Source organism: Balaenoptera acutorostrata, chromosome X (assembly GCF_949987535.1).
Source record: "Balaenoptera acutorostrata chromosome X, mBalAcu1.1, whole genome shotgun sequence".
Lineage (NCBI taxonomy): Eukaryota > Metazoa > Chordata > Mammalia > Artiodactyla > Balaenopteridae > Balaenoptera > Balaenoptera acutorostrata.
Genome location: NC_080085.1, coordinates 16,965,174 through 16,979,975, shown reverse-complemented (window position 1 = coordinate 16,979,975; position 14,802 = coordinate 16,965,174). Strand labels below are relative to the sequence as shown.

At 40.1% G+C, this 14,802-nt stretch overlaps 1 protein-coding gene across 10 annotated transcripts in view; it reads left to right on the top strand.

Annotated features, from left to right (window-relative positions):
- The first annotated feature begins 3,587 nt into the window (after nt 1-3,587).
- Nucleotides 3,588-14,802, top strand: part of BCLAF3 (BCLAF1 and THRAP3 family member 3) — a 64,853-nt gene continuing 53,638 nt past the window's right edge. For 7 of the 10 annotated variants that reach the window (XM_057538613.1, XM_057538612.1, XM_057538609.1 and 4 more), the window contains exon 1: nt 3,588-3,717. The gene's annotated coding sequence lies outside the window, so the exon portion shown is untranslated. Of the gene's footprint in view, nt 3,718-3,839; nt 4,547-6,037; nt 6,056-6,157; nt 6,184-14,802 lie in introns of those variants that run through there. The other 3 variants (XM_007174670.2, XM_057538608.1, XM_057538607.1) reach the window with 3 other exon arrangements.

Here is a 14,802-nt window from a genome sequence, read left to right as displayed (position 1 = left end):
TAAAGGCAGTGACTAGAATGAGCAAAAAGGAATCTGCAGCATAAGCCTGTCTAAAAACATTTTCTTTCAAATAATATAAATCATTTCTGTCTGTGCTCCACTGTTGACAAAGCCCTTTAAAAAGTAAAGGTAAAGAAAGGACAGAGTCCACAAAAAAGTGCCTGTATCATGGGATGGAAGAAAAAGAGGAGGAATCAGGGGCAGCTAAGCATTATACATCAAATTTCACTGACAGTATTAAGCAGCATAGCCAAAGTCAGATACTTAAGGAAAGAGAAAATTCACCTGGTCTGTCAGTCCTGGGTTATAAGCACTAATGTAGATGCTGAAGCCATGACCAACATAATACAAACCATCTAGACAAAAACTATGAGAAAAATCTGGGCCAACAGCATTGTCAAGGGATGAGAAAGCTATTTGTCCTACTTCTTCCTAATTATCTTATTCTCACATCAGCATTTAAAAAAGAAAGCTATACAGAAGGATGGCTGGAGATACATATCAGGGCAGCTGGCAGGTTTCCCCAGAAAACAGTGTCCCTCCAAAAAATGACAATAGGCACTTTATCTAAGTCTGTATCAAAGCCTGATATTCATTCTCTCTCCCTCTCTCTCTCTCTTGCTCTCTTTTAATATGACTTCTTTTTTTCTGGTTTAAGAATTAGTAGTTTAAAAACTACTCAATTTTATCAAGTCTCTATGTCCATCTTCTGGTTTACAGGAAATACAAGCCATAGAGAAGTGGTTCTCAAACTTGAGCATGCTTCAGAATCTCCTGGAGGGCTTGTTGAAACTATGCTGGGCCCCACCCCCAGAATTTCTGATTCAGCTTTAAAGCAGAAGGTTTAAGATCCAATGTATGGTCCCACTCTTGCTCCTTTTCTTCTGGTATGACACCAGTAATGTCTCAGATAGCATCAGTTTCTTCACCCTGGGTCCCAGACAGAAGAACCAAAGCTGACCCATGATGGACTTGAAATATAAGTGAAAAATAAACATTCGTTGCTATAACCCACTGAGATTTGGGGTTTGTTATCATAGCGTAATTTATTCTTACTAATATAGAGCCCTTATATTAAGCATACTTGGCATTCTAGAGCAGGTTTGGCTTTGCATGAAAATCAAAGAAAAAATAAATGGAAAGGCAGATAATATTTCATTTCTTTTAGGCTTGTTCTGCCTATGTATGTGTGTGTACTATTCATATACACAATCAAGAGCTATGAAACCTTATGCAAACTACTTAACCTCTCTGCCCACAGAACCAGCATATAGGGCGAGGGCCATCTCCTTGTGCTTATTATTAACCAGTAATAAGTCTGAACAAAAATCACCTTGTTCAAAGATGAATCAAAAGAATATATTGATATATATATGTATATTTTGTATACTTCATTATATATGTGTGTGTGTATGTGTGTGTATATATATATATATATATATATATATATATATATTTGTGAAATATAAAACCTAATCGTGGAAGAGAAAGAAGAGCATACTTATGAAAATGACTGACTACGGAATCCAAAAGAGGAATTTTATGACCAGTTTACCATCCTTTTGCAAGAAGATAGGCCTTCTATAAAACTAGAACAGAAATTCATAAGGAAATGAAAGGGTGAGATGGAAAGTCAATAGGATGAGTTGAAAGAGAAGGATGGGATGGGGGGGAGAGAAGGAAATGACGGAAGGAAACAAAATTATCAATAATAGAAATTGAGTAAAAACAGAGGCAGAAATAATGCTTTTGGAAATCTTATCGGTAACATTGAAAGCAGATTGGAGGTCTACCAGAATGCTGAAAAACGGTAAACAGATGAATACGATAAAACAGACGTTTACCACAAATAATTGCTCTTCCTAAAAGAGAGACCAGAACAAATGGAGCAGAAACAATTCTTGAAAGTAGAATGGAAGAAAACCTTCCTGAACTGAAGCAGATTAAAAGGTCTCACACCTTTTAAGCAGACAGAAGGGATAATATATGCAATGGAGTATTCATCTTAAACAGCAAACATTTCAGTATAGCCAGGGCATTGAGCACAAAGAGGAGAGAAGTTAGAGAGGTAAGTATGAACCAGATAATGAAAGGCCTCATATACTATGCTGGGGAATTTCTCTCTGCAAAACAGGAAGCAAAAATCATGTATGAAGAGAGGGAAATGATCACTGGTATGGGGCTTAAAGAGAGTGGTAAGGGTTAGTAACAACAATTACTGGAAATGAGAGTGGTCACATAAAAGGATTTCTAAGAGGCACCAAGGCTGTCCACTGTGGTGAGTCTCCATAAATTTGTAGTGGTATCATTCTATTATAGTTGTGTGGCTTTTTCCTCCCAAGTAGTGCTTGGAAACATAGACGTGGGGATGGAAAATGCAGATAACTGGAGTGTTTCAAGGTGGTGGTTTGATGTTGGGACGTATCAAAGGGCAATTCAAGGGGCTCTGCTTACAAGAGTGGTTGAAGTCAAAGGCCATGGGCTTCAGTCAGGTAGAAGGTTCAGGGGATGTGAGAGCTCTGTGGTTTTTGAAGAACAAGTATATTGGGACTAAGGGAGAGATAGGACTACAAGGATGAGGATTGAGTCCAAATAAATGGGGTTGGTAAACTTCAGGTTTTAGCTATGAAGCAGTATAAAGTGATGGATGTCTAGATTTTATAGAATGGGTGCCTGGAAATGGGTGGATTAAGTAGAATAGAGGTAAAGTCATCTGGACCGAGGAAGTTAAGGAAACATGGCTTAGTCATGGGTGTTGGTTTCATCAGGATGATGGCAGTAATTCAGATGGGGAGGAAAACTAATGCAGTCAGTAGACGACAGTGACAAGGGAGGGTAGAAAGTCCACCAGATGGGGTGGACCCTGAAAGAGAAATCTTGCAAGGGGTAAAAAGAACATCAAAGTGTCAAGTGAGAAAGCTCCAAGAGTGAGGATATACTACCTTTGGGGTGCTGGATGGAGTGTGGGAGGAGAGAAATCAAAAGAGTAGGTAAAAATGAGTCAGTATTTTGAATTGCACGGTGGAGAGATGTTGGTACCATTAACCTATTCGGGAGGTACAGAGGGGAGGTTTTGTTTTCTGGGTACAAGCTTGATTTGAGGCCATGGGGAATAGTTAGAGATTGAGTAGGCAGGAGAGAGGCCACAGCCTTGCAGGTTCAGGTAGGCTGGCTCTGGAAGGGCTTTGAGGGACAAGCCAGGGGCTGGAAGGCTGAGGCTCATCTACTCCGCTCATCTGCACAACGCTGGAAGGCCCACGGGACCAAGTTCCTGCCTCTGACTGAGGGGTGAACTCCAATCTCTGACCCTTAACCCTCAGGATCCATGGACCCAGTGTGTTCTTTCCTTCCCGGCGGGCGGGCGGCAGATGGCGCATGCGCCCTGGACAGAGAGGCAGAGGTGGGAACGGCCGGCAGAGGGCGCAGGCGCTCTGGCCGGAGCCTCCCGGGCGGGGCAACCCTCGCTGGGAAAGAGTTGAGAGCAGAGGTCGGTGGGAAAGCGGGCTCCGCGCTAGGCAGCGGGCAGTGGGCGTGGCTAGGACGGGGGGCGGGGCGAGGCGGTTCCGGAAGGAAGTGGTTCCGGGTCCCGCGGCCCAGTTGAGAGAGCTGCGGTGCGGCTCCTGTGGGAGGCGGCGGCCGTGTGAGGGGCGAGGCCTGAGGGGCCGGCGGCGGCGGCGGTGGCGGCCGCGGCGGCGGCTGCGGGAACTTCCCGGACGGGTGAGTGGCCCTGGGGGGCGGGCGGCGCGAGGAGGTCCCGGCCTGCGGGGAGGGCGTGTCCGTCGCCTGGGAGGGGCGGTTCTTGGGTGGCGGGTGGGGCGGGGGGGAGGATGCGGAGGCCCAGCTCGGGATCCCGGGGGACTGCTCCCCTGCCCCTGTCTCTGGCCACCGGACCGGTGCCTTATTTTAGACGCGGCGACCCGGGCACCTGCTGCCGAGGCCCCCGGTCCTCGCCCATTGTCCGCAGGCTTTGGTCCCCGGCGATTTGGAGCGTCTGTCATGGAGACGGGGGGAGGGCGGGGCGGTGTCCAGGGACGGTGCCCTTTTCCCAGAGGCGGCTCCGGACGCATCGCCTGCGGGACCCGAGCCGAGGAGCCCCCGCTTTGTCCTTCTTCGGAGGCTCTCCCGCCGCGCAGCGGCATCTTCTCCGGCGACGTCCAGAATGAGTAGTGAAGGCTGCTCTTTATCCTGCATTGTAAAGTAAAACTTGTCTTTATAGAAACGTATACTGAATATTGGCGCATCTCCTGTGCTTCTTTAGGGTGTATTAGGAAACTGGGCCGGGCACTGTCAGGATTGTCCTGTCGGTAGGTCGGGAGGGAAAGAAATGTGAGAGAAACTTATCCTCCCAAATATTTTCCTGCCGAGGTGCTTTTCGAGCTGCCTCTTAGGTGACTGCTTTTCTTTTCTGGAACAAAGTAAAAACTACAGGTAGAAATCAAGAAAGTCTCTCAGACTTCTGGCCAGGCAACCTTTTTAACGTTTTTCTGTATGCGAACTGGTACGAATGAAAGACTGGAATTTGAAAAGGTTTTGATGTGGATTCATGGTGAGTGCTTTATTTTTCAATGGTGTTTTAATGATAACGGTATAGAATGCTTTATTTTTTCATGTGGTATTTTTTAAAATGGCTGCTAAAATGTTCTTTTGAAAGCCCTGCCCTTGCACACCCTCCCCAGAAGCCTTTAAAATGTCTGATTAGAAACATTTAGTCATATTTATATACAAAATTTCTAAAATATGCAGTGAAAATATGAGTGAAGAAGGTGCACTCTTTCACCATTCAAGTAACCATTGTGAATATGGTTACACTGGGGCTGCCCCTCCAGTCTTTTTCTATGCAGAGACGAATGCATGAATTTTTCTAAAGTGGATTCTTTTTGGTAACCGTTTTTTTTTTCCTGACTACATAGCATGCCATTATTTGGCTGCAGTAATTTATTTAGTCGGTTTTTTTATTCTCAGTTTTTCACTACTTAAACACATTGTTGGTGAATTGTAAAACCTGCACGTCCATGATTACTTCCTTAGTGTACATTCCTAGATGATAGAATTGTTGGGTTTTTTAATGTGAATTTCCCTCTGGAAAGGATGTGCTATTTTGCACTCCCACCAACAATCTGTGAGTGTCCTTTTCCCCACCCTAGCAAAAGGCAACATTTAAAGGATTTCTATAAGAACACTTTGGGGCCATTTATGTTCTTCTCCAACCAAGTACAGGTATCCTTCTCTGGCTATCACCTCTTTTTTTTTTTTTTTTTCTTATTTGTTGATGGCAATTTGGTTTCTCATCTTCTATTTCACCTTTACCAGTTTAGTAAAGAAGGGTTATCTAAGTGAGGGAAAGGCATTATAAAGTGAACAGATTTGAAGTCAGGACTTCCTTGAATTCCAGTATATCTGATTACCTTGAACATGTCACTTACCTTTTCTAAGGGACTATTTCCTCAACTCTGAATTAGAGATTATAGTGCCTTTGCCTTACCTTTCTTACAGGGTGATTTTAAGGGTCAAATGAGACATTTATGGAGAGTATATTTAAACATACTTTGTCTCATTGCTAATTATTGCCATCTTGTAAAAATTTCAGAGCACATAAGCATCTTGATTTTTTAATGTAAATTTCTGAATTCAAAAAGCTGTTCTGTGATACCCTTTGCCCCCACTCTTTCACCCCTTAAATTTGAAGTTTTATACTGCTGCCCTAGATTATATTGAAAATGATATCAGAGTTATGAAATTAGGTGAATGAATGAATCCACACATGTTGAAGGAGAAAATATTTAAAGGCACTATATATAAAGCTGAGAGGGACAGATAAAAAGCTAAATAAAACACAGTCCTTGGGATCATGATAAATAAAACATAGTCTTTGTGCCCTATAGGCTACAGAATATCCAGACAGCTAGGGAGCATAAAAGCTGCTTTCCAAATTTAGACGGCAATTTTAGATGTGATGCAGGATGTCAACTATTCTCAAGTGTACTAAAGTCCAATTCTGCTGACCGAGCATGTACGCAAATGACCAGGCAGTCTCTTCAGAGTCATCTTTATGAAGGTAGGAGTTGCAAGGTGGGGAAGTGTTTGTATTGGAGTCTGAGAACCTCGATGCTGATTTTAAGTCTTTCTCTTGGGGCAGGTTGGTTAACTTTTTTGAGGATTGGTTTCTTCACCTGTGAAATGGAGGTAATTCCAGCTTCCTCAAAGGCTTGTGAGGATTAAAGGCTTGAGATAGTGTTTGCAAAACACTTAGTGAACTAGGAAGTACTGATACTCATGTGATCCTAATTAGCTAGTGAAGACTGAGCTTCTCTAGTAAAGAAACTAGGATTCTTCCAACTTTGTATGGCTTGCCTCTAGCAGTCACTGGCACTCAGCAGTGTTTGCCAAATTAACATAAAATGTGACCGCTGATAAAAATTCAGTCTGGACCTTTGAAGAAGGTAATATGTAAATGTGGAATATTGGGAGAGGTTGACTACATTATTTGGAGTTGATATTAGGAATCAAAGGAAACATTGAACTAATTGGACCTAGACTCATTCCTACTATGACTGTCATTCTACATTATGTCCCCAATGCCATGCACATAGTCTCTCCTTTCCAACATTAAACCTCTCCTTATCAACATTAAAATGGGAGCTCAAGTTGCTCCCATTTCAAAACCTCTTCCCTAGACCCCTATCACCCAGCTGCAAGCCAGTTTCTCTCCTCCTATGCCAGACAAACTTGTTAGAAGGTGTTGTTATTAATTGGCTTTCTCAGTTTCCTTACCTTCCATTTAGTCCTCAAGCCATGTATTAACACTTTTCATTGCTTTTATTGGGTCTCTATGCAGCTGTTGCCATAAAAGTCTCCTTTCTTGAAACATCCTTCTATGCTCTGAGGTTCCCTCCTTCCTCAGAGGTGTTCTTTCTCAGTCTTCTTGGCTGGTTCATCTCCTTGAAAGGTTGATGTTTCTGTAGGCTTGATCCTTCTCGCGATATACCAGCTCTGGAATAATTTATAGAGTATTGAGGCAATCTGATGTTTGAAGGTTTGGTAGAATTCCCCTGTGAAACGATCTGGGCCTGATGCTTTTTTATGGGATATTTCCTTAATAACTTTCTCTGTTTCTTTTATGGAAGTTGGACTGTTTAAGCTTTTTAATGTGGTCAGTTTTAATAATCTCTATTTTTCTAACAAATTATCCCTTACATCTGGGCTTTTAAATTTATTGGATATAATCTCTTACGATTCAAAATTTTTCTTCTATTTCAATGGTTATTTCCCCTTTGCTCTTTCTTATTTTGTGTATTTGTGCGCTCTCTGTTTTTTCCTAGGCAAGTTATATAAGTTATTTAGTGGTTTATCCATTTTAATTTTTCCAAAAACTACAGAATTTTGAATTATTACTTAGATCTAGTTTTCTATTCTCTTCCTCTACTTTTGTTTTTATTGTTTCCTTCCTTGTGCTTTCTTTGTTATTTTTTAGTTTCTTTTTTTTTTTACCTTGGAAATAAATTTATTTACTTTTATTCTTTCATTTTTATTGATAAATATGTTTAGTGCAATGAATTTTCCTTTGATCACTGCTTTAAATGCATCCCATAGAACCTGATATGTAGTGCTTTTATTGTCATTATTTCTTTAAAAATTTACCTTAGAGTACCCAGCAGTTGTTTAATAAGAGGTTTTAAAATTTCTAGGTGGAATTTCTCTTTTTTGTTTTTATTAGTAAATTCTAGTTTTATTGCATTATGATCAGAGAGTATTGCTTGTAATAGTTCTATTATGTGGAGGTTACTGATGTTTTCTTTGTGACCTAATATATGATTATTTTTGGTGATGTGGTGTGGGCACTTCAGAAGAGTATTCTCTAGTATCAGAGAGTAGAGTTTGATAAATATCCTTAAGATTTACCCTGTTGATTATGCTGTTTAGATCTTCTATCTCATTTTTGGCTTACCTAATCTGTCTTAATATACCACTGAGAGTGGTATATGAAAGTCTCCCATTATTAGTGTTTCTATCTGTGTCTCCTTGCATCTGTTGTAGTTTTTGCTTCATAAAGGTGGTTGCAATGTTATATTCATGTAAATACGTGTATTTTTTTTAATACGTGTATTTTTTTTTTTTTTAAATTTATTTATTTATTTATAGTTGTGTTGAGTCTTCGTTTCTGTGCGAGGGCTTTCTCTAGTTGAGGCAAGCGGGGGCCACTCTTCATCGCGGTGCACGGGCCTTTCACTGTGGGGGCCTCTCTTGTTGCGGGGCACAGGCTCCAGATGCGCAGGCTCAGTAGTTGTGGCACACGGGCTTAGTTGCTCCGTGGCATGTGGGATCTTCCCAGACCAGGGCTCGAACCCGTGTCCCCTGCATTGGCAGGCAGATTCTCAACCACTGCGCCACCAGGGAAGCCCTAATACGTGTATTTTTATTTGTTCTCTTTTCATCGAGGATTGTGGCTTTTAGCATTAAAAAGTGTCTTTCTTTGGCATGATGAATGCTTTGGGGCTTGAATTGTGCTTTGCCTGATTCCAGGTTTGCCACCCCTGCTCTCTTTTTGTTTCCAGGTGCCTTGTATAATTTGGCCATCCTTTTATTTTTAACTTTTCACAATCACTTTGTTTTAGATGTTTTTTATACAACTCCTTGTTTTGTGAGCCAAATTGTACCTGTTTATTTTAGTAGATGAGTTAATAAGCCCACCACATTTATTGTTAGGACTGATATATTTGGTCTATCGTAATATTTTATAATCATGTGTATTTTGTTATATTTGCTATTTCTTTTTGCTATGAGGTGTAGTTTTTGCTCTTTTATTTTAAAAAGAGGAAGGTTTTTATTTTTGTTCTAATGGTTAACCTTTGTACTTACACCTTTTAAAATGCCCTTACTCCCCTGTTTATTTAACCTGTTCTGTGTGTGAGAGAAATACATTTCATCCATGAAATCAAAGTAGAATAATGGTAGGCAACATTGGGGTTCTGTATCCACTTCCAGCTCCTCCCTACTGAGGAACTGGTGACAGCACCCAGCCGCTGTGGCTGGGAGAATAAGCCATGCCCTGCTCTCCTGAGGTCTGGCTTCCTCTGAACTGCTGATCGCCCTCTTGTTCTGTGGGCTCTAACTTGGTCCCGTTCTGTGCTGCCAGCGTGGCGTCTTTGTTGTAAGGGCTTTCGTGGGCAATTCTTTGCACTTGTAAATGCTGAACTCACATTTAGTATGGGATCTCTGTCAGTTGATTTTTTTTTTTTTTTTGGTAACAGCTTTACTGAGATATAATTAACATACCACACAATTCACCCATTTAAAAGTCTACAATTCAGTGTTTTTTTAGTATATTCACAGAGTTGTGTAACCATCATCACAGTCTAGTGTTAGAACATATTCATCCCACCAAAAAGAAACCCTGTGCCCACTCCCCCCAATGCCCCCCTCCCCCCACTGCACCTAGGCAACCACCAATCTACTTTCTGTCTCTATGGATTTGCCTATTCTGGACCTTTCATATAAAGCAATCATACAATATGTGGTCTTTTGCGACTAGCTTCTTTCCCTTAGCATAATGATTTCAAGGTTCATCCCTGTTTGACTGTGTGTCAGTACTTCGTTCCTTTTTATGGCCAGACATTTTTATGGCCAGATAATATTCCATTGTACAGGGATACTACATTTTGTTTATTCATTCATCTCTCAATGAACATTTGAGTTGTTTCTACATTTTGGCTCTTGTGAATAATGCTGTTATGAGCATTTGTGTACAAGTTTTTATGCAGACATATATTTGTATTTCTTTTGGGTGTATACCTAGGATTTGAATTGCTGGGTCATATGGTAACTCTATGTTTAATTTTTTAAGGAACTGCCAGACTGTTTTCCAAAGTGGCTGCATCATTTCTTTTGAGTTTATTTTCCCTTGGGCACCTTGTAATTTATTCTTCACTTCTGAGATAATTTAGTCTTTTTCTCCCATTCTTTCCCCTTAGTTCGATTAATTTTTTTTTCTGTCATATCACTATGTTTTTTGGTATGTTTCTGTTCTTAGTTTTTAAATTTCTGATTCAAGGTGAGTTTTAAAAAATATATATTCCTAAATGCTTTTGGATATATTTAATTCTGTTTAGAGTATACAGTTAGAGTTTTCTTCTGCTTCATGTTTTTTTGGGGAGGAATTTTCCTCAGTTGAGAAATTCTCTTTTTCCACTTTCTTGTAAACACATGGGGATCATCAGACTAAAATTTTTGCAAATCTAATATGAGTATGAAATGGTATCTCCTTGTTTTAATTTTATCTTCCTAGTAGGTAGTGTTGAATATCTTTTTGTATGTTTATTGGACAGTTATGTTTCCTCTTTGTTGAAAACTCTAAGGATAGAGTTGCCATTTATTGAGGTGGAACAGACCTTGGGAGGAGCAGATTTTGGAGGAAGGTCAGGAGTTTGCTCTTGGACATGTTTACAGCATCCAATAGGCTTTTCGATGTGGAAGACGGCAACACAGAGGATAGGTAAGGGCTGGAGATGTCAATTTGGGGGTTGTTAGTATATAGAGAGTATTTAAAGCCATGAGACTGAAGGAAAGTGCAGACTGGGAAGAGAGTGTAGACAATGAGAAGTCAAAGACTAAAGTCACTATTTAGAGGAAGACTGTGTTCACTATTTAGGGGTCAGGCTGATGAGGGGGGAGGTGAGGAAAAACCAGCAAAGGAGACAGAAAGCATTGTTAGAGGTAGGAGGAAAACCAGGAAAGTGTAGTATTCTGGAATCCAAGTGAAGAAAATGTTTCTGGGAGGAAGGTGTGATTGACCATCAAGTGCTGCTGGTAGATCCAGGAGAAGGAGGGAAAATAGCCATTGGATTTAGTAACATGGATTTCGTTAGCGATGTTGACTGGAGCAGTTTGGCGGAGTGGAAAGCTAGATTGGTGAGGGGCCAAGTAGAATGGGAGGAGAAGAATGGGAGAGAATGACTGTGGTATACAGTCAGCCCTTTGAGGAATTTGGTTGTAAATGGAGAGAGAGGTAGTAGGGTGATGGGAGGGACCTAATGGAGAGGGGGAAGTGATGTCATGGAAGAAGAGGAGAATTGCTTTCAGCTGGGTGAGGGGATGTGTCCAGTTCTGTCCTGGTTGGGGTGGCCTTTTTTGACACCAGCATCCCCTTCAGCATCCTCCTGGGAGTGGATGCCCCTGCTGTCCAGTCATCTTTCCATGTTCAAGGGCACACAAATTCACTCACTGCCCCTACACAGTTCACTCCGAAGGAGGAGTATAAATGAATTTCTCTTTTGTAATTGACATCTTCTTCTCCCCAGTCACAAACCCTGCTGGTGTTTCTGCCTTTTTTTTTTTTCTCGCCCTCTCTGTCTTAAAGCTTCCTTTGATTAACTTTGCTAGTCACAAGTAAGTTAGTTTAAATCAGGGATCAGCAATCTTTTTTGTAAAGGACCAGATAGTAAATATTTTAGACTTTGTGGGCCACATACAGTCTCTGTTGCATATTCTTCTTCTTTGTAAACAACACTTAAAAAATGTAAAAACCATCTTAGCTCAGACTCTAGGGTTTAAATTAACTCTCCTCTCTTATGCATTAAGCCCCTGAGCTACTACTGTTCATTACTAGCTGATGCACCCGAAAAGCAAATGCAAATAAAGTTAACTTAAAAAAAAAAAGCTTTATTGAGATATATTTTACAGGTTTAAAATGTACAATTCAGTGATTTTTGGTATGTTTGCAGAGTTGTGCAACCATCTCCATAATATCTGCTCTAATCTTACAGCACTTTCATCACCCCAAAGCTAACTTTTTTTACAGCTTTGAGGTATAATTTATATGCAATAAAATTCACCCATTTTTGAGTGAATAGTTTGAATTTTTTTTTGTTAGTCATCCATTTTATGCACATCAGTGTATACATGTCAATCCCAATCTCCCAATTCATCCCACCACAACCCCCACCCCCCGCCGCTTTCCCCCCTTGGTGTCCATACGTTTTTTTCTCTACATCGGTGTCTCAATTTCTGCTCTGAAAACCGGTTCATCTGTACCATTTTCTAGGTTCCACATATATGCGTTAATATACGATATTTGTTTTTCTCTTTCTGACTTACTTCACTCTGTATGACAGTCTCTAGATGGATCCACATCTCTACAAATGACCCAATTTCGTTCCTTTTTATGGCTGAGTAATATTCCATTGTATATATGTACCACATCTTCTTTATCCATTCGTCTATTGATGGGCATTTAGGTTGCTTCCATGACCTGGCTATTGTAAATAGTGCTGCAATGGACATTGGGGTGCATGTGTCTTTTTGAATTATGGTTTTCTCTGGGTATATGCCCAGTAGTGGGATTGCTGGGTCATATAGTAATTCTATTTCTAGTTCTTTAAGGAACCTCCATACTGTTCTCCATAGTGGCTGTATCAATTTACGTTCCCACCAAGAGTGCAAGAGGGTTCCCTTTTCTCCACACCCTCTCCAGCATTTGTTGTTTGTAGATTTTCTGATGATGCCCATTCTAACTGGTGTGAGGTGATACCTCACTGTAGTTTTGATTTGCATTTCTCTAATAATTAGTGATGTTGAGCAGCTTTTCATGTGCTTCTTGGCCATCTGTATGTCTGCTTTGGAGAAATGTCTATTTAGGTCTTCTGCCCATTTTTGGATTGGGTTGTTTTTTTTTTAATATTGAGCTGCACGAGCTGTTTATATGTTTTGCAGGTTAATCCTTTGTCCGTTGATTCATTTGTAAATATTTTCTCCCATTCTGAGGGTTGTCTTTTTGACTTATTTATGATTTCCTTTGCTGTGCAAAAGCTTGGAAGTTTCATTAGGTCCCATTTGTCTGTTTTTATTTCCATTACTCTAGGAGGTGGATCAAAAAAGATCTTGCTGTGATTTATGTCAAAGACTGTTCTTCCTATGTTTTCCTCTAAGAGTTTTATAGTGTCTGGTCTTACATTTAGGTCTCTAATCCATTTTGAGTTTATTTTTGTGTATGGTGTTAGAGAGTGTTCTAATTTCATTCTTTTACATGTAGCTGTCCATTTTTCCCAGCACCACTTATTGAAGAGACTGTCTTTTCTCCATTGTATATCCTTGCCTCCTTTGTCATAGATTAGTTGACCATAGGTGCGTGGGTTTATCTCTGGGCTTTCTATCCTGTTCCATGGATCTATATGTCTGTTTTTGTGCCAGTACCATATTGTCTGGATTACTGTAGCTTTGTAGTATAGTCTGAAGTCAGGGAGTCTGATTCCTCCAGCTCCTTTTTTCTACCTCAAGGCTGCTTTGGCTATTCGGGGTCTTTTGTGTCTCCATACAAATTTTAAGATTTTTTCTTCTAGTTCTGTAAAAAATGTCATTGGTAATTTGATAGGGATTGCATTGAATCTGTAGATTGCTTTGGGTAGTATAGTCATTTTCACAATATTGATTCTTCCAATCCAAGAACATGGTATATCTCTCCATCTGTTGGTATCACCTTTAATTTCTTTCATCAGTGTCTTATAGTTTTCTGCATACAGGTCTTTTGTCTTCCTAGGTAGGTTTATTCCTAGGTATTTTATTCTTTTTGTTGCAGTGGTAAGTGGGAGTGTTTCCTTAATTTCTCTTTCAGATTTTTCATCATTAGTGTATAGGAATGCAAGAGATTGCTGTGCATTAATTTTGTATCCTTCAACTTTACCAAATTCATTGATTAGCTCTAGTAGTTTTCTGGTGGCATCTTTAGGATTCTCTATGTATAGTATCATGTCATCTGTAAACAGTGACAGTTTTACTTCTTCTTTTCCAATTTGTATTCCTTTTATTTCTTTTTCTTCTCTGATTGCCGTGGCTAGGACTTCCGAAACTATGTTGAATAATAGTGGTGAGAATGGACATCCTTGCCTTGTTCCTGATCTAAGAGGAAATGCTTTCAGTTTTTCACCATTGAGAATGATGTTTGCTGTGGGTTTGTCGTATATGGCCTTTATTATGTTGAGGTAGGTTCCCTCTCTGCCCACTTTCTGGAGAGTTTTTATCATAAATGGGTGTTGAATTTTGTCACAAGCTTTTTCTGCATCTATTGAGATGATCATATGGTTTTTATTCTTCAATTTGTTAATATGGTGTATCACATTGATTGATTTGCGTATATTGAAGAATCCTTGCATCCCTGGGATAAATCCCACTTGATCGTGGTGTATGATCCTTTTAATGTGTTGTTAGACTCTGTTTGCTGGTATTTTGTTGAGGATTTTTACATCTATGTTCATCAGTGATATTGGTCTGTAATTTTCTTTTTTTTGTAGTATCTTTGTCTGGTTTTGGTATCAGGGTGATGGTGGCCTCATAGAATGAGTTTGGGAGTATTCCTTCCTCCGCAGTTTTTTGGAAGGGTTTGAGAAGGATGGATGTTAGCTGTTCTCTAAATGTTTGGTAGAACTCACCTGTGAAGCCATCTTGTCCTGGACTTCTGTTGGAAGATTTTTAATCACAGTTTCAATTTCATTACTTGTGATTGGTCTGTTCATATTTTCTATTTCTTCCTGGTTCAGTCTTGGAAGGTTATACCTTTCTAAGAATTTGTCCATTTCTTCCAGGTTGTCCATTTTATTGGCATAGAGTTGTTTATAGTAGTCTCTTAGGATGCTTTGTATTTCTGTGGTGTCTGTTGTAACGTCTCCATTTTCGTTTCTAATTTTATTGATTTGAGTCCTCTCCCTCTTTTTCTTGATGAGTCTGGCTAATGGTTTATCAATTTTGTTTATCTTTCCAAAGAACCAGCTTTTAGTTTTATTGATCTTTGCTATTGTTTTCTTTGTTTCTATTTCA